This window comes from Scleropages formosus, chromosome 2 (assembly GCF_900964775.1).
Source record: "Scleropages formosus chromosome 2, fSclFor1.1, whole genome shotgun sequence".
NCBI lineage: Eukaryota > Metazoa > Chordata > Actinopteri > Osteoglossiformes > Osteoglossidae > Scleropages > Scleropages formosus.
Genome location: NC_041807.1, coordinates 3,988,393 through 4,009,660, shown reverse-complemented (window position 1 = coordinate 4,009,660; position 21,268 = coordinate 3,988,393). Strand labels below are relative to the sequence as shown.

At 46.7% G+C, this 21,268-nt stretch overlaps 1 long non-coding RNA gene across 1 annotated transcript; it reads right to left on the bottom strand.

Annotated features, from left to right (window-relative positions):
• Positions 1-492: 492 nt before the first annotated feature.
• Positions 493-20,845, bottom strand: LOC108938163 (uncharacterized). Its single transcript, XR_001966394.2, has 3 exons — positions 20,441-20,845; positions 19,107-19,168; positions 493-5,625 (listed from the first exon to the last, which is right to left on the bottom strand). It is a non-coding gene; the product is annotated as an uncharacterized LOC108938163 (long non-coding RNA).
• Positions 20,846-21,268: the final 423 nt, after the last annotated feature.

Below are 21,268 nucleotides of genomic sequence, written 5' to 3'. Positions count from 1 at the left end.
TCAGGGATAATATGGCAGAAAATGATCAAGTATCTGATAAACTAATTAGTTTATCAAGAAAGTGTTAAAAAGAGCTGTAAGCCAGCTCAATGTAAATTCACGTTGATTACGAGAACCATTTTTTTGAAGGGGTTAGTTAAAACTTCCTCTAAGAGCCCAAACGATGCCTCCTGTTCTTTACATTCTCTTATACATAAACACATCCGCCTTGAGCAAAAAGTTATGCAATAGGCTTTATTTAGTGACCCAAGGTATACCTGGGATGCCAAACATTAAAAGTTTTCACATTCACCAGTTTTATTTCACCTCTTTCCTAAATATGAGTTTGAAATGCATACTCCAAGCTTGCTCAGTGGTAAACCGTTTGACCACTATCATCAGTATATGCAGAAAAATTGTGTAGCCACAATACAAAAATACATCAATATAACTTTCTTTAAAGTTACAAAATATATAGCTAATTGTTCAAAACACAAAAGTTTTCATGGCTGATATCCATTGCGTTATTGTGTACAGTATATAATTCATATTGCCTGAAAAAGGACAATAGAAAACAATGAAATAGAAGACTAATTCTGTATTCTGAAATATAAACAGATTAGGCCATACTTGCCTTACAAACAATCAAATACCGCTCAGACAGAACACTTACAATCGATTCGGTGAAACCATGAGCTGGACCTTAATAAATACAATCATTTCACCTATCCGTCATCATTCTGAGCATCTGTACTGATTAATTCAAATTGCATTCAGGCACACACACACAGGGACAGACTGAAGCCCTGTTTGTACAGTTCCTGTGAAGATCTCTTACAGCTCCTTTTATTGATGAACTCACTTTCACACTGTATCCCAGAGATGCTTTTAATTCCATTGTGTTCTTTTTTTTCCAGCATTTTTCGTCATTCAGGCTTTCATGCCCTTTTTATCACTATTATTGATTGCCTTGCCCAGTTCTTACAACTAAATATAACCAAATGGCATCTTTTGTTTACTGAAAGACATGTTTGCTTCATGCCCTTTTTGTTTTATAACAGCAGCCCTGTTAAGCTTATCCCACTTTCTGACAGCAAACACTTTTCTTTTGGCTGCAAAACCCTTCTTGTAAATGACAAGCTACAAGTTAATCTTCTTTTTCCTTGTGAAAGACTAGCTTGTGCATATGTTAAAAAAAAAAAAAAATACAAGTTCAATCTAAGCTGCTTTCAACTTGACATCATTTGAATTTAGTTCAACCGCTATGCATAAATGAAACACAAACCGAAAGGATAAGAAGGTCTTCCAGATTAAACAGAGTACAAAACACCTTGGCCAGCCAGAAAATGTAAAATGAGCTCCATCCAGTGTAACGCAGCGTCCCCATTTAAAAGGTAAGCTGCCAAAATGAATCACTTCCAGAATGATGTGCGCAATCAGAGGTCACCATAAAGCACTTTTAAGGGTATAGAACACGCTTGTGATTGACCTTCTTTCATGATTAATTATCTGCATTCCATTTTCAAACAGATGTTTACCTATTTGGTCGCTTCGATACAGAAAGCGAAGCTGTCCTTCTCCGTCCTCATAGTTACAGAGGGTCTATAGAGAAAAGACTTCTCTCATGTAACATTCACATTGTTTTATTCATTACCTTGTTTATATATGCAGCGCATTCATTAACAAAGTAAAGCAAAAAAATCAATTTCTGCTGTGAAAAACAAGGGTGGTTTTTCATAGCTAGCTGATGGCTTTTTTAGATGTCTGCAGTATGTTTCGCATGTTATAAAATGGCTTGTTTTTCTGCGTGAAACCACCCTAGAGGAAACCAAGCTCAAAAAAGCGAAGGGGATCGTGTGATAAACATGATGCAGGATTTTGGTGGAGCCGAACCTTAACACTGCACTCCAGTGTAGCATGGAGCGCTACCAAGTCGGAAGCAGCAGGTGCAGCAGAATGCAAATGGCATGTTTTCCAACAAATTACCCAAACCCTCCAAAGACATTTATTTCTTGCAGTTTGTCTTTCGTATGCGATTACCTTCCCTCCCAACAGCCACACATTGCATACGTTGCACGTTTGATATTTGTAGACCTGCACAAATTAGCAATCAAGCAGAGTTACCCCTCTTCTCTCCCCCTACCCGTTGGTCCGTTTTCGCCAGAGATTTGACAGGTGCTCCTGACAACATCCATTACGTTTGCAATTAAACAATCTCTCTTTCGCAGCTTCTCTATCGCCGACTGACATCTCCCCGCCTCGTGTGCTTGCAGGCCGGCTGGATGGCTAATTAGAATTTCTGAAGAAGAGGAAACGCGCGCTTTAATCTTCATTAGGGAAAAAAGGGCAACTGTCTCCTCCAAGAGGGACGTCAGCCACAGAGCGGCCACCGAGCATGTGCCAGAGGGCCCCAGTCAGTAGGGGAAAGGGAAGGGAAGGATGCAAATGAAAGCCTCATGTGCCGAATCTTTTCTTTCTGACTCCTTTGCTATGAGGGGAACCGTGTCTGACAGTGTTCTTTTTTTTTTTTTTGCGGGTTTGTAGCAACGTTAATAAAGGATTTGCGGTCTTCCCCCTATTTTTAGCAATGCATAATTTGCCTGCGGCTTAACATCCGCGAACAATACTGTGATCCTGGGAATGAGAGGCGAGGCATCCAAAAGAAAATATCCTTACCGTGAATACATCCTATTATTAGTATTATTGGGCTGTGCCTCTCAAGCAAAGATAATATAGGACTGGACTGTGTGAGTCGGATGTATAAATCGTTCTAAAAATAAAAAAAATCAGCAATCAGGCAACATTTATAAGGGTTGCACTTAGCTGTGGTACTAGCCACATCACCACATCACTGACTAATGAGATTGTAAAAAATAAAAACCTGTCATGGAAGGAGTTTGTGTACCTTCTACTTTACAGTGTGCAGTGATCATCATCCATGGTAAGAAGGAGCACGTTTTTGTGCTATTTCACTTCTCGTTAAATATTATAACTATTACCTAATACGGTACCACAATTTAAAAAAAAAAAAAAAAAACATTTGTACACTTTGTGCCCGCCAATTTCTGCTTTCTGAGAGGGAAGAAAAAATTACTCACCTCCCCAGTATAAAAGACACTACATATACAACTAAGGTTTTGTTATCTCAAGTCTATCCATTTATTTTTGGGCAAAAAATGTGAGTGCTTAGAACAGCAGGTGTGTTGATTGATATGTCACGGGGTGAAATGCTTTGAATTGTTAATTATGTCTTTAGTCCAGAAAGACGTCATGGAATTATCAGTTCGCTGCAGCCCTGCTGCTGTTTGGCTTGGTTTGTGCTACAAACTGTCAGACAACATGCCATATCCTACTGGAAATGTTAATTGTACTGTTCCGGTTGCACAAAGCCTATAGTGAGTGAACCCAAGAAAACAAAGCAAGTCTGCTGCTGTTCACACCTCTTGTTGCTTCTTGTATCCACCTTTCTATTCTAAAGAACAACATAACTGGTCCAACTAGGTGCATCTGCAAAGCATTCAAAACCAATAATGAATGCGTACAGTACATGCAAAAAGCGCTGCCACAGTTGTTTCTAGTAATGTAGGGTAATTATAAAGATGAGTGAATGAGGAGAAAGCAAAGCTTTGAACTTGTCATGAATTTTTAAATCTTACAGGAGTATCAACTTTGGACTGTGATGGGAGAGTTACAGTTTCTTTCACCATACGCAGTGCATAGACTGCCTTGTATGACCAAGCTTGTATGCTTTGTTCATATACTGCAAGTGAAAAAATGAGTACACCAAATAATTAAAAATACTGTACTTAAAAAGAGAACTGAGCACATATTACTAAATAAACCCAGTATATGATTAATATCATTATATGCTGTAATGGGACAGTGAGTAAGGTAGTGCTTAAGGGCATCAACCCATAGCGTTGTTTGTTCAAGTTCAGTGAAAGATTTTGCTGTAGTACTCGAGAGCACCACTTCTAACCTCTACTGCTCCGGTAAAATACCCAGCTTTATAAATAGGTAAAATTAAGCTGCAGTGTAGAGAAGCATTAGTCAACTAACAAATTAAGAATACCCGAGTTGCATTGTGCCTAGTGGCACTGACCTGATGTTTCATCAACTGTAAATTCTTCTCATGCCGTTAAAAGACTCTGAACCCTAACACTTTTGTCAAAACATGCCATCGCTTATTAACAGCTCGCCATAACTCAACTAAATGATTTTTAAAAAAGAGTTATGTCTTACTGGTAAGGAATAATAGTACAGATTATAAGGGAGGGGGTTGTGGTGGTGCGGTGGGTTTGGCCAGTCCCCGCTGGGTGGCAGGCTTGGGGTTCAAGCCCCGCTTAGGGTGCCTTGCAATGGACTGGCGCCCCGCCCTGGGTGCACTCCCCTCGGCCCTGTGCTGCCGGGCCAGGCTCCGGCTCACCATGTCCCCCGCTCCCCACAAGCAGTTGTTGATAATGGACTATTGATTATATGCATATGAAAATGCCTAGCAGAAGATTCATCATACAGAAGAATCCTCAGATTTCAATAAAATGCTGTATAGGTTTGGGGTGTGTGTTTGGGATTAGGTGTTACTCAATTTCAGTTTTAATTGGCAGGCAGCAGTTGTATTGCCATACTTTGACATTTTCAAAGGCCATTTAGGTCCCCATGCAGTTGAGGTATGTTAACAATTTCCCAGCATGTTAACAAGCACGTCTATCTATTGGGTTTTTCAGTGTCGTTGCAAGGTGATTCCAGTGCATGCATGTTTCCTTCAGATTTCCAAATTTCTACATCCCTATTTCAAATTTTAAATACATTATTGTGTATTTATGCAGATAAACATTGGTACAAGTGCTAAATAATAGCTGCCATCTGCCATTGTTTCACAACAGAAGATTTCAGGGAGGAGCTCCAGTACTGGAAACTGAAATGACTGATCTAGACTTGAAGGGAGGTACTGTGGCAAAATATGAAATGCAGGTTTCAAAACTTTGCAAATCAGGGGTGTGCAATCTTAGTCCACAAGGGCCGCATGGCATTCCTGGTCTTTCATTATTGCTCAGTAGCTAGTCTTTTCCACAGAGCTCATATTATTGAAACAGTAACTCATATCAAATTGGGAAAATTAGTGGCTAATTGAAATTTATTCCAAACATCACCAGAGCCTGGCCCTAGAGGATGGGAGTTGCTCACTCCTGCCCTACTCAGTCAATGGTTCAACTGGCATGAAAATTAGTATACACGGGGGACCTGCTGGACAGGAGCTGGAGAATGCAAGCGGTTTGGATGGCTGTGTGTGTGTGTCTCAGAATCAAAGGCCCGCCAGAGTGTACTGGCCTCTGCACAGCTAAAGAAAGGCCTTCCCATTCCCACAAAACCTCCCAGTCATGTGGGTACAGCAGGTTGAGAAAGGAAGTTGTTGGGCAATTTAAGCTAAAGCTGATGGGAGTGGCACTACACAGGTAGCTGCTTCCCTCAATTGCCCCGCCCTGGTCACACAACCGTCTCCTGCTCCCGCCGCCGGCTTGCCTCCTCCTCCTCCTCCTTCTTTTTCTTGCGCTTCATCCGGCAGAAGCCATGGAGGCCACAGAAGCAGGCGAAGGTGAACTGAGGCATGTCCTACCTGACCTCTGGCATCCAGCTGTACCTACACACCTGTAAAAGAATGAGGAGAATACACTAAATACACTCACCTTTTTGCGGAAAAACAAAAGCTAATGTAAAATGGCAATGACAGAACGCATGAAATGAATCACAGAGGCTCTGACAGGCTTGATTTCAGACCAGCCTCAGTATGGAAACAGATTACCCCTTGAGGGGTGCAAGTAGGGGGCGATGCATCCGGGAGGCTTTCAGTTCAAAGCTCCACAGTGCTTGCTGAGACTGTAGATCTGAATGCATGGCTTAACACTTGGAGACAAATAAACTTCCCTTTCATGCAAGACTGAACACTGGATATCATATCCCTTAAGGAGGAAAAGTCAAAAACTGGTGTTTATGGTGGAATTAGTTAAGAGAGCCACGTAGCTGCAGGGAATGTGAAGACTGAGCAAAGTTGTTTTGAACACCAGCAACCTATCCTTCAGAATGTGCTGGAAGCATTACTCTTGCAGTAGTAAAATGCATTTTGAAACAATGCCTTCCGTTCATTATTGGCCTGAGAAGCATCTTAATCCGTCATCGTAACAGCGCATGTAGTAATACCGCGTACTGAACCATTTTCAAACAAGTATCTGAAGAGCGTTTGAAAGCATGTGAAAAGGAGGCTGACATTTAGAATTTTTGTTTAGGGTGCAACAGTAACGGAAGAGTAGATAAAATCAGATTAATGTCTCTTGCACTTAATTAGGTCCCATAATAGTCTGAGGAATAATAAAAAGCATATTAAAATGGCCGAATTTCCTCCAAGGGAATGACATCATTTACAGCTGGGGTATTTACTGCGCCTCATGAAACCATCTGTGCCGGTTGGAAGGCCTTCATGCTGGGTGGTCACAGGACTATTACAGGCACCAGGGGAGTTTCCCCAGAGTCATTAAAGGGCCCTGGCCCTAATGGAGGACTGCATCCCTGTAAAGTGACTCCTGGCCGGGAGGAAACATATGCTCCCAAGTGGCTGCTTTCCGCCCTCGGGGTACTGTTTCAGCAGAACCGTGCAAGGGATCTCGCCTTTCGCCATGTGTCCAAAAACAGTTTAACACCACAGGAGTCAATGGCTTACGAGTTCGCTTGAAACTGGAGGTGACAGCTTTGCAGAGCTCACGCTAATGGGCTGGACTTTACTTGATGCTGGAGCTGGACTTTTCCACAAAGTTCTGACAACAGCGAGCGAATTGGGGGGGGGCAGGAGCCTATTGGTATTCAGACCACTCAGGCTTCAAAGTTCCCTGTTTGGGGTCTATTTGCTGCTAAAATTTAGCTCGCTTGGCTAATTTGAACAAAATTGTTAGATTGCTTGAAACAGCTCTGCTTGCTCAAAACAATCACTTTTTGGGAACTGGGAAATTTAGATCTTAATGCAGAAACCGTACAAGCAAAAGCTTCATCCGCTGTAATGAAGGGCCGCTCTCCATAAAGCAAGAAAACAAAGCGAATGGAGTCCTGACAGTGGCGGCGTGTGCAGCATGTTTAGTGATTTTCAGTGGCGCGTTCTCCCTGCCTCACACTCGAACAGTGCCTCTGGCCATGCCTCTGGCATCCACTCTGACTGTGCTTGCTGGGATTGAAGTTGGGCTTAAAGAGATGTGCTCTGGGCGGCAGCAGCCTGCTGACTGTGCACTTAGCGTGCTCTTCCTCTTTTGCGATGGCACTGAGTCCTCTCCTTCGGCAACAGATGTTTGGACTTGGCGATCATGCTCTGCGGTGAATGCTCAGTGGCTGTGCCAGGCTTTCCTCCCGTTGGCTGTTAGCTCTTTAAAACCACGCACATGCACTGTGAAGCAGGGACACACAAACACGTCCACGCGTGCAACCCCGCATCCTTAGAGAACAAGTTTACGGCTAGTGAGAGAAATTGCTAATTCTCCACCTCAAAATGACCTCCGCGGCCTGAAAAATAAGAGGACTCTTTTATTGGGGCTAGCTGTTGGGGGTTGGGCTGGGGGACGCTCGTGTGCACGTGTTTGTCCATGGGCTGCCCACACCACACCTGGACAGGCAGCCCAGTTTCGGGGAATTTTTAGCGTTGTGATTGACCTCCACCTGTCACCATTCTGCAGCTCTCTGACTGCTGCAGCCACGCAGCCCTGAGGCACCGTTGCGCCCGAAGGTAATTTAGAACCCCAGAGAGAAAACGACTGCATTTCAGATTCCATCAGCTGCTCCCAATGAGTCTAATTAAGAGAGCAGGGCGGGCAATAAATACACAGGAGTTCATTAAAAAACAGCCTGACTCAGCGGCCTCTGTGCTGGGGACTGGAGTTTCGGCATACCAGTAACTTGGGGGCTACGGAAACGGTCATCGGCTGCATTGCTCATGTTCCCTGGAAACAAGTAGTCCATAGCACACGCACGGGCATGACAAGAGCGAGACTGTGTGCGTTTCTTGAGAGACGTTGTGGCAGAGCATGGCAGTAAGAACGAGAGAAAACAATGAGACAGGCTCACACGCATCCACGCCAATTGGCAAAGGCGTGCATGCGTAAGTGCGTCTCCACGTTTGTGTACCGTCGCCTGCGTTTCACAGATCCGCTACTGCTACTTCGAAGCACAGGGAGTTGTGGCGCAGTTAAGGGCCTGTTTAATGGCAGGTGCCTGTTTGATTACGATGTTGAATACGAGGCCATTAGAGATGCATTTGCACCCGTGTGCTGACGGAGTTAATGACACGGGTCTAATTAAAAGCCTGCCCTGGAGGAACACCTGTTCCGGGCACTGCGACACACTGATGAAGAGGCCCTGCTACCCAGGGACTCCAGGGGATGAGTGGGACCAGACAGATGACCTGACTGGCTCCGCTTCTGCGGGGGATATAGAGTGCTGCTTGAGTGACAGCTTAAGACCCAAATAAAGTGTAGTCTTCCTGTTTGTTATGGAGGACATGGGTGAGATCATATGTCTATATGACTTTAACCATTTATTCATTATCCATACCACGTACAACACCTACATGACTTGTAAAGGCTTAGTTTTTCTAACTGTATAAGCAACCCAGTCTAGAGTGACTATTATGTGACACCCAGGAAGCGGTGTCAGCTGCCACATGTTAAACCAGAATTGTACTGTATTCATGCTAGAAGGTGAGTGGCACAGTGATAACACTGGCGCATCACAACTGAAAGGCTGTGGGTTGGGACATGGGTTTGAGTCTGGCTCGGTCTGTGTGGAGTTTTGATGTTCACGTGGATTTCCTTCAACAAAGACGTGTGTTTCGGGTGGATTGGTGATTCTAAATTACCTGTGGTATGTGAGTGTGTGAAGGATTGGTCCTTCTTAGGGTGTACGATGCCTTATACCCTATGCTTAAAGAATAGGATCCAAACCACCACGGCCATCCAGTTGACAAGTAGTTTTCATGAATGAGTGAATGAATGAAGGAATGCATGAGGATGGCATGGTGGCACAGCGAGAAGCGCTGCTGTCTCACAGTGCTTGGGTGGTATGAGAGGATGTGGGTTTGATCCCTGCTTGGTCTGTGTAGAGTTTGCACATTCTCCCTATGTTTGTGTGGGTTTCCTCCCACAGTCCAAAGCCATGTTGTTCAGGTTCTGTGTGTTCCACTGATGTATGGATGAGCAACCCATTGTAAGTAGTGTATCTAGCAGTGTAAGTCACCTTGGTGAATAAGGTGTGTGGGCTGATAGTAACACTACATAGAGTTCATCGGAAGTTGCTTTGGAGAAGAGCATCTCCTAAATAAATGTCAGGTTTTGTAACCTAAGATAAAGCCAAGCTTTGGCACATTAGTACTATTGCAGGAAAGCCATGGTAAATGCCTGTAAGAGGTCCTTGCAGTTTGTTCATGGCTAATATAGCGGAATGAAGAACAGTAACCAAAAATCTTTTGAAATTCATCTGCTCGTAGATAATGAGTCCTACAACCTTTTTTGTATTCTGTAATCTGTGTCATGGAAAGCCTGGTTAGTTGTTTGGGAGGCCTGTGTTCCATTGGTGAGGTGCCTGGTGAGGATGTGGTTTCAATCCATGACAGAGCTGTCATGCCGTGACGTTGAGTAACAGCTCATTCGCAAGATCCTATATTCTCCTGTGCTGGCCTCGCCTCTATATTTGCTCAGAATATCTAAGAACCGAATATCTCCTCCCTTTTCTACCCATATAAAAGTGAAAAAGTAGTCCCCTGAGATAAACTTGTAAAGAAGCTTTGAAACTTTACATAACAGGAACAGCTTCCATTCGTTGTTGATCTGTAGCTTACTGATAAACCTCCTTCTCTCTGATTGCAGAAAGCTACTGGAGAGCCCTTCACTGGTACCGCTAGCCATATGGTGGCCATATGTGGAATACTGTCACACCACAGTCTTCTGAAGCATCAGCTGGAGCGTTCCTGGGCTTCCAGCATATCCGCCGTCACTCTGTGCATGCTGAAAGTTGACGTTTGATCTCCACAGAGCCCAGCACCTGTTTCAAGTGCAGTTCTGAAGCTCTCCATCTCGCCGTGTTTCCACTCCGTACCCAATGGCTTTGACCCCTACGTGAAATGTTATAGAAATTCACATAGGAATAGAAAGCCATAAAGCACAGCAGTGACAGGAGGAACATGGAGATGCTCGACCCCTGGGCTCGCACCCCATACATTTACAGTCGTTAGTCCATAATGGCAATGATATAGGTCGGCAAGTGAGACAGACAAGTAAATCCTGGAATGGCAGGTGTACTGGGGAGTGCAGTGGCGGCTCACAGCAATAAGAAGCGCACACAGACACAGCTCTGGACCGAAGAGAAGTGGAGACGGAAAGGTTTGGAGACACTAAGTCCCAGAGTGGCGCCGAAGACCGTGCAGCTACCTGCCTGCCCAGACGTTCAAACGGGAATTGTGACAGACGCTCTCAACACTCTTCTGCCCCCCACCTCCCCCGCTGTTCTTTGTTGCTAGAGCAGAGGAGCACAATTATTTAGGGCAAGTTGCAGGCAGCGCAGAATCTGGAATCTCAAAACAACATGAATAATTAACTGTTGAAATATGTATGATTCAACTTTCCGGGGCCCACGAGTAGTAACAAATTTGTATCTCATTATTCTTTTTAACTTCCTCCTCAGAGAACAAGGGGATTTTTTTGACTTTCTCTAAAAAATGCCCCCAGTTCAAGTGCATTACTTGAGGAATCTTAAGCTATACATCTGAATTCCCAACAGCATTAGATGGCACAAAAATGCTTTTGATGAAACATCTGCATCCTAAGTCAAAAAGAAAAGGTAGCGCACTAATCAAAGGAGAATTTCACAAATTGGAACAGACAAGTGTATATGGAAATGGACTGCATTAGCAGAGCTCTCTGCCTCAAACTAGGCCTCTTGATGACTTCTCAAACCACTGGCAGAAAAGCTGTAAAGAGGTTTCTCTCTATTCATTACCGAGACAAAGGGACATAAGCAGATTTGAGTAATTACCGGGATCTTTGTAGAAATGGACAGAAGAAGTGTTTGTTTTAATTAGACTGCCAGATAAGCCAAGATTCTCCAACTGCCAATGTATAAAAAAATCAAATCCAAAGTTAATCTACGAGTCAACAACAAAGCAACTTTAAGCACAAAGCTTATTAAACATCCTCTGTTATTCAACAGCCCTCCATTTAATCCCCGTGGCTCTGTTCGGGAGGACGGTAATCTCTGCACGGGCCTGCTGCTGATAAGACTCCGAGTCCTCATCCCTTTAGAGAGAGACGCTTGTTTTAACAGGCTTATATTTAGTCTGCTTTTATATGTAAGTTATTTAAGGTCTATCCAATAATGCATTCATGGTTTTATTACCTGAGCACAACGTGATGCTGTCATTATTATACTGTGGATGCATTGAAAATACACCTATGCACTTAATGAACAGTCTGTCTGATTCCAAATAATTTTTTTGGTGGAATAACCATTAAAGTTGTTGACACGGCGGCACAGCAAGTAGTGCTGCTATCTCACAGTGCCTGGGTGGTGCGAGAAGGACGTGGGTTTGATCCCCGGTCAGTCTGTGTGGAGTTGGCATGTTCTCCCCATGTCTGTGTTGGTTTCCTCTGGATGCTCTGGTTTTCTCCCACACTCCAAAGACATGCTGTTCAGGTTCACCCATAGTGTGTGAGTGACAGAGGGAGTGTGCTCCACTGATGTATGGATGAGTGACCCATTGTAAGTAGTGTATCTAGCAGTGTAAGTCACCTTGGTGAATAAGGTGTGTGGGCTGATAACACTACATGGAGTTCACTGGAAGTTGCTTTGGAAAAAAGCATCTGCTAAATTAGTAAATGTAGTGAAAAGCCTGCATTCCATAAACAATGTGTATTGTTTCTCGGGGGAAGGAAAATACCTAATTAACGTTTGGCAAAATTATAAGCCTCCGTTTGTTAATTATGAAAGTGGTTTCACTATAAACGGTGATGGAAAACAGTGATCACCAGCTCAGATCAATCCCCCCTCTCCTCCTCCGTTGGTCTGAGAATCACCTGGCAGGATTTATTCTCTGCTCCGAGCTGGTAATTGTTTGAAGGTATCCGACTGAACTCCAGTTCTGGACTGTCTTTCAGAGCGACCCATATAAAAAAAATCCAGTTCTGTGGTCAAGCATCAGAAATAAAGCCTGCAGCAACAGGCAGCACTCCCTCGAACCGTGTTACTGCTGCCTGAGAACAGATCAGTGCGTAACAGCGGTGGAACACTTTGCTGGCAGCCAGAGCAGTGTGTGAGGATGTTCCATCTGATGGCTCTTTTTCCGTTCCATCCAGTCATGCGTTACAAAGGGACACGCTGGAGAAAATTATCCCCAGCACATTGCACCAGCTTAACGTAGAGCGGAGTAAACGTGTGGACTGGGAATCACACAATTTGCCGCCTGCCTTGTGTTTCTAAGACGTGTTCTCTTTAGACCAGAAATGTTTCACAGACAAACAGAAACATGCCCATCTCTGTAACACATCACGGCACATTTGGCAAAAATTTTTCAAGTTCTGTTCGGTGTGCGCTCCAGCGTTACGTACATGGGGGTTACCTTGAATTTGTTGGACAGAGGAGGTGTTAATTACATCGACATCTGTAAAAAGCCAGGCTGTAAGCGATCACGTTAAAACTTCACTGAAAGTAAGAGACTCAAAAAAAGCCCAGCGTATTGTCCTTTGATTGGCTGTATCCAGCTTCATCTTCTTTTACACCTGTGATGTACGTAGAAAAGATAAATCCAGCACACATGCGTGCACGCAGACACACACTCTCAACGTTTTCGAGGGCTCCAGATGTCCGTTCTGGCGAGAGCAGGTGCTTTTTGTTCCAAGAAATAGACACCCCCCGTAAGCAAGTGCCGATCTCCTGCAGCCCTGTCCAGCACAAACTCTTTGAAAAGATCCCCCAAGTACAAAATTTCTTCACGCTCCGACTGGCCGACAGAGACAAGAGCCCCCGCCCCACCTGGGTTTCAGCCGATACACTGTTTACAGGTAAGCCGAGACAACAGTAAGCCGTCCCTCAGCGCCAGAAAGGTTGAAAAAATGGAGAAAATGCCCCAGTTGTTCAAACACAAAGGCAGAGAGAGAGGTAGAGAGTGGAAGACAGAGCCTCCGTTTGTGGACATTGTATCCTGTGCATGACTGAGGTATTTCAGGCATGGGGGGCAGGGGGAGGGCAGGTATTACCGTTACTCAATGCTTAGTGTTTCTTGTGCTGTTTCTCAGCCCCTGCCAACAAAGGCCTCATTGAAGCCACCTCTCTTTCTTCCCCTTCAGCCGAGGGCCGGAGCACAAAGGCCACCCTGGGCCCCTCCAACCCCTTCTGTGCCTCTGCCGGCTTCCCGCCGTCTGGATTACCCAGCTTTCCCGCCGAGATATTGGGAAGCGGACAATGTAGGAATGAAAAGGCCCCTTGCCATTACATCAACAACAACAACTAAAGGTGGGGGATTGCTATTTATGTAACATTCCCTTCGCAATCCCTTTCTTTTTTTGAGACATGTCACTGTTTAACCGCTTCTCTCTCACATTCCTTGGCTGTCAGCAGCTTTGTATCGCCCTCTTGTGGATGCGCTCGACGAAAACCTCCGACTTGACAACACCAAGCCAGCAAAAGACCACATGGACATGACCACAGTGCTTGGGAGCAATGTAAGTGGAGTTGAACACAGCTCCACCGTCAAAGAGACCTGGGCGTTGAATCCAGGTGGGCACCAGCATTTTACCACAGTACTAATAGCGCCATTTCTTCTGAGTCAGAAGTCACCCTGTCCGTTTATAGCGGCCGATATCCTTTTCTGGCCCATTTTACAGCGTCACGGATGCCTTCAGAATGGGTTAAGTGCCAAGTGTAAATCCCGAGATAGCGCTGGGTGACTGTTTCTTCACCATACTTCAAACACAAATTGCTTTGAAAGGACAAGTGCCAGCTCAAAGAAATCTGCTCTTCTCTCCATTTGAACATGACCAAACAGAAACCGTTACAACTAAGAATAGGCAAGGTCACATTCATCCCCCCCAAAGGTATCTCTTTCAGTTTCACTATGACCTAAATAGAGAAAAGGACTGGCCAGGCTAAGTGATTTCTCGTTTCGGCTCGGAGGATTACTCAGACTGCAGGAAAGAGAGGCCGGCAAAGGTCATCACACTTTCAGAACAAGACCGAAAAAGAGCGAAAGGAATGGTCCCCCCCCCCCGCCCCCCCTTTACGAGTGAACGTGAACCCGGTGTCTACTTAAGATAGATCTGTTAAATCTCTGGGGAAAAGACAAAAAGGACAGAAAAAAAATGGCGCGCCCCACATACAGCCCCTCTCCGTAAGCGGCTCACGGTGAACACGCTGCCAGGGGACCTGGCAATTGGGCTCGCAGACAGGGAAGAGGAGAAGAAAGGTAATGGGGAGAGGAAGGAAAAAAACGACAGTGGCAGTTCCGCCTAGCGGCTTATTGATCAAAGACTGTCATCTGTCCGCTCTGCCTCTATGGGTCCCAGAAAAGGGATTTTCTGTGAAACGGATGTAGGCAGCAGGGCAGCCAAGCAATCGCATCACGGCACAGCCTTCAATGCAGATTCCACGGAGAAATGCGTATCCCGGTGCCCATTGTGCCTCCCTTTGTGCTCCCTGTTTTAAAGCTGTTAAGTTTCTTTCCAAAGACCCGAGTGTTATCAAAGATGGACAATAGCGTTTCCATTGTGTTTTCCACACAGGATGCTCAGTGCGCTTTCAATGTGTGCGTGAGCAGGAAACAACAGACTGTCAGAAGTTCATTTTTAAGAAGCATTTTGTTTAGCTTAATGCCGAGTTCTCCTCGCACATTGCGCAAGGTGTCTTTAAAACCCCAAAGTGTTCTGCCTGGATTCGGATGTTCTGCAAAACGCCTGGTGGGAAACGGCATTGCTGTCAGTAAAGCACGCACTTCCCACCTCGTGCAGTTACATCTGTCGAAAAATCTGCTTTGCCGGGAACCCCTTAGCGTGACGGTGTGACACCTGCGGAAAAAGGTTCCGTGTGTGGGATTCCACACGGAGTAAATAGGTGCTCTTCACCAAGTGTACACTGGTCGGTGTCGCTAAGGGCAAAGATTGCTGTTTCTTTCGGTAACGTGACATTTTATTGCTTTTTTTTCCATCTTTGTCAATTCATTCCTTCACAATAGTAAGGCCAAACAGCACCACCTCCAGCCCCCTCCCCGTCCTTAGTCTTCAATGTCTCCGTTTCACAGAAAGTCCTTCGGGACCTCACTCAGGGATAGCTTTGTGGTTGTGCTGGTTGGCACCCCTGGGCAGGAAACACGAGTAAAAGCGCACTGTCTTCACCATGTGGCCGGTATGTCCGCCGGCAGAGGCTACAGGTTCCCTATCGCTGAGTCTTTGGGAGTACAGCGCAGAGAGACGAAAAAAAAGCGCACAGCTGTGGCAGCAATGCGGTCACTCAGTTGCCACGGCAAACAGGCCTTATTTTTTAATGAAATTTTACCCAGCACACCATAAGTAACTGTGAACAGCTATAATTAGTTATTGTACCTTGGCAAGAAGCAAACCTCTCCCGTCTGCTTTTTTTGGCAAACCATAGCTTTTAGCTGTGGAACCCCCAACACATCCACCCCGAAACATGCATTGTCGGTGGTTTGGTATGAACACTGTGTTCTCTGTGACTATTCCACAACCTGACTCGAAGTGAATGATGCTGCCGCAACAGTGACTTGCTAATCATTGCGAAGGGGGGTTCGGTGGACGAGTGAATCAGAAAGAGTACACTTCTAATCAAGGGTGTCCGCCCTCTCAGTCTCTCGCTTGCTCACGCTCCCTGGGTGATGAACGGCTCCCCTTGAAGCCCACTGCCGAACCCACCCCTCCCGAGTCTCACCCGGTATCACCTCTGGCATTCAACACATTCCCAGGAGCGTAAACAGAGTGGCGGCCGGGCGATTCATTAATCTTGATGCGGCACCTGCATGCGGCCCCGACAAAGACCGCGTGCCCGCGAGCGAGCAGCGAGCGCGTGTGCGTGTGCTTGAGCCAAACGTCACATTTCATCCGATTAAATTAGCTGCGTCCCTGGAAATTGCCTCTCTGGGAGAAATTACAGACTTTTTTCTTCTTCCTCCTCGGCTCATTTTTTTTTTCCCCACATCAAATTGTTCTGGAGTTGTTTCAGTTTCCGTGGCTCAGAACTGTAAGGCAAGAAAGGCAGCGAACGAGTAACGAAGGCATCTCGCTGCCCCCCCCCCCCCCCCCCCAACCCCCCGCCTCTCCTCTGCCTCCTCCGTCCCTCCTCGCTGCGGTGAATAAGAGGGAGGCGTTTTGCGGGTGAATGGAGCTGACGCGTCGCAGCTCACGCTTGCTGAGGACGGTTGGTCATGAGAGACGAGGATGCTCCAGACTCCCACTCCCTCTCATGCCCCTGCTCCCTTCTGCTAGGCTCTTTGCTGACGTGGGCTGCTGGCTGTTGCCCCGCGATCCCCCTTCCGTTGCTGGGGAGGATGGGAAATGGGCAGAGACCACCTCTCACAGCAACACTGTCCCTGTCTTTATTACTAACTGCTGCCTCCAGTGCTGGGGGTTAAAATACACTCACCCGATGGGAAAAGCAGTATCTTGTCGTAGGCAAAAGAGGCAAATGCGCACGAACTGGAGAGAGCGAGCCCTGCTCCAAGAGGTGGAAATTCCTCTGGGCTTCGAATGCAAGCAGATGTATCGGCTGGCTGCCTATTTAACTGAAATCTGCACCTATCACAGGCTTCAGAGTTTGTCAAAGTTATGTTTTAAGAGGTCCCTTTCACACACGCATAAATTACCGCATTCCTTGTTTACCATCAAGAACATTATTCGGTGTATAGAATTTCAAAAAAGCTCATTAGGCTTGTGTTCCATGTGACATTTTCGGAGGCATTGCCTCCGTTGGCGATTTCCGCAGTTTTGCGCTCCCCTGGGGCTCTGGTTCGCGGAGGAAAGACGGGAGGTAAGCTCTCAGAACAAAGCGAATGCATTAGAGGAGGGTGAATATCTGGCAAAGAAGGTGGCAGGTGGATTACTTGGGCTCCTGCCAAATGCACCCAAGGTTGGAGCTGACCGTGGAAGGTGTCTCAGAATAGAGCCAGTGGATGCCTTAGCGGTGCCGTTCCTGGCTCACACAAGCCCTTCGTGTTCAGCGCTCAGGGGCTTGACCGATTTCCGGTCAAGGGGAATCAAGGCGCCTGGCTCAATGCTGCGAGACGGCCAGCCTTGACTCTGTAGAAGGCAGACGCTAATCTCCCCACCCTCCCCCCCATCTACCGCCGCCCGCCCCCCCCACCCCCACCTCTGTCTAATCCCAAACAGCCTGCAGTGGCGGGATCGGTGCGCCACCGTAGGGTGCTCAAGAGCAGCCGGTTCCGTGCCTCTGCTAGTCCCTGCAGTTATTTCTGTAGATGCAGTTACAATTCACCCAGAATGGACCATCAATGTGCACAATCTGTAACCCCCTCAACTGCACCAGCATCGAGGTCCAGACACATCTGTATTCTCAGTGAAAAAACCACATGCCTCCTCCAAGATGTCCTCGGTTGTCTCGCACTACCATCCACCCCACTGGCACCTTCTATGCCTGTAACCCCTTACACAGATGCAAGGGGTGGGAGTATGGTGCCCCTGGGGGCTAAAGTATCCAACGGTTGCATACAAATTCTATTATCTCTACCGTAGCCCACAAAGTAACATGCTTTTCTCAAATCTATACACATATGACACTGAAGCCTCCCATGCTGAGTCCTACTCACATTATATACATTACATAAGCGGCAATACGTTAAACTGTCATATTTATATCGTAAGCAACTCATCTGATTCAGAAATTGCACCAAAAATGACATAATTTAGCCTCTGCAGCTCCATATTTAGCCAACCCCCCACAATTCTGAAATCAATACAATATGGGGAAAAAAATCATTTTATACATTGTTTCACAAGACAATAAGATGCCTCCAGGCAACTGATATACATGATGATTTAAGCAATTATATTTAAAGAGAAAAATATATATTAACTGATATCCTCAAATAGCCGCAAAAGATGGCACAGCAAGAGAAAATCACAAAATGTGATTTAAAAAATGAGAATATGGTATGTTTTCACAAAGTCAGAGAAGTTTTGATAGATTATTAGGGATGCTATCTAAGCGGTGCAATGCTACCAGCGAGGAAGAACAGCTGTTTGTTTTGCTCCTCGCTCAGGCGTGGATGGATTTTTGGGATAGCACAGAACAGTGGGGCAGATGATGGATTCCTGTTCCCCAGTGGAATTTTCCCCCATCCATCCCACCTGCTGCTAAACACGGCTCTACCTGCCTTTCCACCGACATCATTGCGTGATGGGACAGCCAAGCGTGAGCGAGGCTCCCAAAGTTTTCGCCATAAAAACCACTGTCACAAGTGGGGGCAGCATTTCTGTCCCTTATACTGAAATGGCATTAAAATAACATACAAAATATTACATGTGTATTTGTTGACACTTTTCATTCGTTTTGCTGTTCCAACAGCGCTCAGTGCGAACATTCTTCTTGATTTAAAATGAGGACCCTGAAGACGATCCTTGGGGAAATGTGAGAATCTGGGTCCGCGGTCGCACATGCGTGAGTCTGTGTATGTCTGTGTGTGCCCCTGGTTGCAAGAGGGATCGGGGTGTGTGCGCAACGAGTAACTACGTGGGAAGGAAAACAAGGACAGAGGCCGGAGCTGCGGAGCACACGCACAAAAAGACCAGCGTTCTTGTCCATTGCTACGGGGACCTCGAACCCGGTGTCCATCAGTTACGAAGAAGCAGCTCTCATCGTACACGCGAGTAGAGAAAATCAGTATCACGCGCCACAGAACATGAAAAATCATCCACGGCAAAGAGCATCATAAAAGTGAAAGCCTCTGTCGCGCTCAGCCAATCGTCCGTGAACCACTGCACGCCAGCCTGTGAAGCACACGAGGCAAACACATGCATGCATGTACACGGACATGCAGAACAGCGCTCCGAAAGCCATCTGGGTGTCTTTGCCATGCACCGGGAACTTACCTAAGCTTCCCCTTTCTTCTCTGCCTTGGCTGTGGAAAGGATTGCTTCTCCTCAGCCCAACACTGTATGAAGAGACAATGAGGGAGGGGTTTGGGGGGGGTCGAGCAAGTAAGCAGAGGGAGAGCGAGTGAGAGAGAGAGAGAGCGAGAGCGAAGGAGAGTGAAAGAGAGAGCTGGAGAGGTCTGAAGTGGACAGCCAATCAATGTGAAAATCAGCAAGGGCAATCTGACGAAATGCCGTTGGATTAGCGATCAGCAGCTTTCGGGCATAGAGGGGAAAAAAAAAAAAAGTCCAGGGAATAATCGAATAAAAAGGAAAAAAGAGAGGGGTGGGAAAAAGTAAAAGAAGAGGAGAAAGGGGTTCTAGCCTAGCCAAGGCTTTTTTTCGGGGGGGAAACGAAAGACCTTTTAAGTTGAAACTTGGCAGCGTGCCCCCGTTTCTTGGACAAGTGAAAAAAAAGGAAAGAAAGAAAAAAGAGAAGAGGAGGAAGAAAAGGAAGAAAGAGGAAGGCTTATTTCTCTTGTGTTTGCTCTCTCTCCTCTGTAGAGCTCTGCCTCTCCAGTGGCCCTCTGCACGCACAGTTACTCAGTGCTCTCCATGCGTTTAGTGTCTTAGGAAGATTTCGTGCTTTTCTGTCGCCTCTTTTTTTTTTTTCTTTTTTTGCCAGTACTTTTGCTTTTTCGTTCACGTCTCTCGTCACGTTAGCAGCGCGCCGTCGCAGCGGATGATCGCCGTGACGACTCAGCGTGATACCGACAACATGTTCGAACTAAGTTGTCACCCGAACCGTCTGTGGCCCCGAACCACGGCTTGTCGTGCCGTTCAGTCCTCCTGCAGTGTGTAGTTCGCCACACGGGGGGTTCGATAACACGTACTTTAGAATCGGTTCCGTCTTGTGTGGCTGGCACCCGCGGCCCCAGCAAATAATACGGCGATTCAATAGCAGTACCTCCACCACTGCGCCAGGTGTTCGTCCCGGATTGGTCCAAGTCATACAGCTGGCCGGAGTACAGTGCGGCCAATCTCCGAATCCAATTATTTTGCTCTTTAAAGCGGGGGGGGGGGGAGGGAAAAGTTCTTTTGAGTCTTCCCGGAGGGGAATTAATTAGAGCGAAAAGTGCTTTTCAGTGCAGAGAATCCTGAGAAATCTTTACAATTAGCTTCCAGCGTCCCAAAGTTAGCCTCCAGATGGGTTTAGACGCAGGAGAAAGGCGGGAGGTAGGGGGGATAAAAAGGCGGTGAAATAAGAATTAAAAATGGAAAAGAGAAAATGAAAAAGTAGTGAGAATAAGGAGTGAAGCTGGAGGAACGGGGATTTCTCTTATTGTCCTTACCCCCTTGGAGCTTTTCTGCATTCTGGGTTTGTCCTTTTCTTCTGCGGCGGTCCCCCCTGCGCTCTGCTAATCCTTCGGCGGCGGACAGGGGTGTGAGGAGCTCACGGTGGACGGGGACAGCTACAGGGACGGAGCAGAGTTTCCCTGGGAGCCACGCTCGGCTGGGCCGCCTTCCTTCCCTCTGCTCTGCCTCCGCTTCCTGGCGGGCGCTCATTTTCTTCCCCTTGGTGGTGACAAAATGAGTGGGATACGGGTGCACGCAGTGGGGGGCGGGGGGTGGGGGCGAGAAAGGACACGGACAGGAGGAGGCAGAGGTGAGGAAGAAAGGGAAAGGAAGGGGAATGAATGATAGTAGGGGGGCACGGCTTCTCCGACACCCACTCATCACCGGGACTAACGGGAAGCCACCGGTGGAGGTGATTCAGCTGACAGCCGTGCTCCTCCTCATTCTCCTCCTCCTCCTCCTCCTCCTCCTCCTCCTCTTCTTCCCCCTCCTCTCGCTACCTCACCCTCGCCCCTCTTAGAGTACAGCACTCACCGGGATAGCACCTAAAGAAGAGAACCACATTTCGACGGTGGATCACTCCCCTCCCCTTGGGGTCTCTCTCTCCTTCACCCGCACTGCCTCTCTAAGACAAACACACACTCATTACTATTCGCTCGTTCCTACTGTGACACGCTTCGCTAGCCTACACACTGTGACTGGGTGGAGTGCCGAACTGTAACGCGGCGATGAGAAAAGAGGCAACGAGTTCGAGATGCAACGGAGTGCGCGGGCGTGGGCGCTGGGTGGGGGTGTGTGAGTGGGCACTCCAGACTGGCAGGTGT